The sequence below is a fragment of the Helianthus annuus genome, chromosome 9 (genome assembly GCF_002127325.2).
Source record: "Helianthus annuus cultivar XRQ/B chromosome 9, HanXRQr2.0-SUNRISE, whole genome shotgun sequence".
In the NCBI taxonomy this organism is placed as follows: Eukaryota; Viridiplantae; Streptophyta; class Magnoliopsida; order Asterales; family Asteraceae; genus Helianthus; species Helianthus annuus.
Window position 1 is genome coordinate 178,967,906 of NC_035441.2, and position 3,585 is coordinate 178,971,490.

Below are 3,585 nucleotides of genomic sequence, written 5' to 3' on the forward strand. Positions count from 1 at the left end.
TGGCAGTGGTGGTTGTGGTGGTGAATGGCGGTGGCAGTGGTGGCAGGGGGTAATATCACAGACTACACAAAACACAGGGGGTAATATGTAAGGGCATTATAGTCATTTTTGAGGTCGGGGGGGTAAGGTTGCGACATAACAGTGAACAGTGGGGGGTAAACTTGCAATTATTTCGTTAGGGGGGTAAGGGTGCCAATCACCCCTAACATCAGGGGGTAAAATTGCAGTTTACTCTAACTCTTTTTATAATAGGCTGGACTGAAAGGACCAAATTACTCTCATGTGCTAAGCACATGGGATGTTTTAACAGAGATATTTAACTGATGTTAGGGCTGGGGACCAAGTGAGTTCATTTTTGACAAATTTTGGTACCACGCGTGTAATTAGTAAACCACTAAGACCGTGGGGTATGGTGGGGCTTGGGTTGGGGCATGAGTTGACACCTGGAATTGGAGTCCCCCCACCGGCTAGTGACGTGTCTGTGGGGTATGGCGGGGCTTGGGTTGGGTGCACCGCGTGACAGCTTGTTAAAAAAAAATTACAAAAACTTTACAAAATTCAAACAACATTTTAAAAAAAAAAACCTACAATTTCATTAGATTTTTAAAAATTACATAATCTTAAAAATTACATAATACCTAAAAATTACAAAATAAAAAACTTAGAGCATTAGGTGAATTTCAAAAAGGGCGATCTTGTCGAACGCCTTTCGCTCTTTGCCTAGAAATTCAATGTTCGTCACCGCCACCCGGTCCTCGTGGCTTAAATCGCCGCTCGGAACGGCTTCGTAGTAAGCCTTGAAACGATCGAGCTTGGGCCGTAGCTCGCGTCATTTATGTTGGCACGCGTTGAGGTTGTGGCGGACGTTATGTTTGTAGCTTGCGAATGCTTCCGGCCAATATCGCGTTTGGTCGGGTTGCCGACCCTTCATAGCGTCAACGACGCTTGTGACGAGAGTCAATTCTTCCTCGTGAGTCCAAGATGCCATCTTCTTCTTCGGGTTGGGGGTGGTCAGCCGGTGGGGTAGCGGTGGATAGTGACGGGTTTGGAAGTGGGTAGCGGTGGATAGTGACGGGTTTGGAATGGGGTAGCCGGTGGGGTTGGGGGTTACATTTATAGGGGATGTTGGGGTTGGGGTGACCGCTTGGCTTGGCCAAACGGTTGGAATTTAAAATTCAAATTTTCAAATGGCCCGCTATGACATGGCGGGTCAGCTATGACATGGTTGGGTTAGCGAATAGGAGGCCGCCAGCTAGGATGTCAAGATCTCCCCACGCCCGGCTTGAAACCCAAGCCCCAAGGGCCACGCCCCAACCCAAGCCCACCCAGGGTGGTGGCTTGGACGTTTTCCCCCAACCCAAACCCCATACTCCATAGTCTAAGACCAAGTCTGCAATTTTGCAATTTTTGCAAACCACATAGAGCAACCAAGCATTTTAACTCCGTCTCTTTTTTTCGTCGACATCGTGGGTGGTTATCGAAGCTTAATGACGGTATTAATGGTTTGCTTCACGCCTTCACACAACTGCTGCCGGTAAGCCCTTCCCCTCTACTCGTTGTCGCTGTTGTTTGAGTCGGACACCGGCGCCGCCTCCGTTCTACACTCTGTCGTCGCTTAACACACCCTGGCGCCACAACATTTCTGAAATCGATCACAAGGTACGCAACTCTTGATTCAAAACAGTCATTGGTAGCATAAATCGCGATTTGGGGACCACAATCATCAGTTCAAACGACGGATTTGGTCGTTAGGGTTTCATCGCTTCCACCTTTTTTTCTGTTTATTTCAGGTCGTTAATGTTCTTGGATAGGTTACTATCTCAGGTTATTGATTTCTATTATCAAACTCATATTTTTACAATTTTGGGTATTTTGGTTCTTTATTTACGTTTTTATTGGTTGTCTACTGCTTAGATTTTTGGGTTTTTCGTTTTTCAGTTAAGGCTTAGTGGAGATAAAACATTAGGGTGTAGGGAGTGGTTAAACAGGTGAAAGTGGTAAACTTTAAAATGGACCAATCAGAGAGTGCCACGTCAGAGAGGAGAAAAAGTTTAAACTTTGCTGAAAAGTGTTGGCAATGGTTAGACACTTGGTAAAGTGGTAAACTTTTTATAAAAAAAAAAAGAAAAAAGGTGTGATTGGTTAAAAATGGCATGGACCCCACTCCCCCCACACACACTCTCTCCTTCCCTCATTTCACCGCTTCGGCAATGGAACACCGATTGGGAATGAAACCGTGCGGCAACATTGGTTGGTGGTGGTGTACACCGATCGGCAAACCCTTTCACCGATCGTTTACCGCACCCACACCGTATCCCCTTAGTTGCAGAAGATCCCAATTGAGAGGAGACCACCGGACAATGGTCATATGGTTGGTAGCATTTCTTTTACTGCTTATTGCTTTACAGATTAATTTAAAACATCACCATGTGTAGTAGTAATAGTTAAATCAAAATATCTGAATAACTTCAATAGAAGAGGGAATTCCAATTTACTGAGAGAGAAATTATTATGTTTTTTTTTTTTGGAAGGAGAACAATCTAATCTACACCTATGTGGGTACAAGAAGCCAAAGAAAGTGCATGATTCCGATTTAGATTTACCTGGTCAGTGTTCATTGATCACTTATTTTTATGTTCTTACACATTTTATGTTAGATATAAAATTGCGTTTCACCGTTGGTGCTTTGTCTTGAAGAGTTGCAGGTGATGCTCGCTCTTGGCTTAACTCCGTTGAATGTTTGTCGGTATCAACGACCTTTAACTTTGCATCCTTTTTTCTTTTGTTTCATTACATCTTCAATATAGTCAAAGTAACATTACAAGTTTGTCGGTATCAACGACCTTTAACTTTGCATCTTTTTTTTCTTTTGTTTCATTACATCTTCAATATAGTCGAAGTAATATTACAAATGCTTTTCCTCGGTTTTCTTTAATGTTTCACTTTTCGTTTAGTATTATCAGTATAGTTGTGTTTTGAAATTTTAGGCTGGTATGACTATGTGTTTTAAAATTCTTATGTTGAAGGTAGAATTTTGTGAAATGTTGTAGTGTCTTGATTTTAAGTTTAATTACCAAAAAAAACTGCAGGTTATATAGTTAGAAGATATCTTATGTGGCACGCTAGGTAGTTAAAGACATACTGTAGGAATAGAAAAGCATGTGCAGGAAATTCATCTAAAAAGTATTTGAACACAATTATAATTGGGTAAGTTGTTGCAACTTAGCTTCTTTAACTTTCCTTCATTGAGTGCTATTAAGTTTCAAATGGTTTGGAATGCTCTGATGTTCTTGAAACCACAATTATGACTGCATAGGTTGTCTTCAGTTTTCAAAACTACTGTTAGGACTAGATTTAGAGAAGTTTGAAGATAGTTGAAGGTGAAACTCTTGACTAACTACATCAGTGAACAGAACCATACTGGAGTTGTGGGGCAATTTTGTATACTTACTTTTGAGTCTTCTTTAGAATCGAGTTATTTGTTTCAACTTCCAAGTGAGAATTCTAGCCCTTAATGATGAGCATTTGGTACCGGGTACCGGTACCGAATCGTACCAGATATATTCGTTATCGGTACTCATTTTC

General features: G+C 41.6%; 1 long non-coding RNA gene across 1 annotated transcript; it reads left to right on the top strand.

Annotated features, from left to right (window-relative positions):
• Window positions 1-1,134: 1,134 nt before the first annotated feature.
• Window positions 1,135-2,919, top strand: LOC110881920. Its single transcript, XR_002559942.2, has 3 exons — window positions 1,135-1,659; window positions 2,532-2,606; window positions 2,706-2,919. It is a non-coding gene; the product is annotated as an uncharacterized LOC110881920 (long non-coding RNA).
• Window positions 2,920-3,585: the final 666 nt, after the last annotated feature.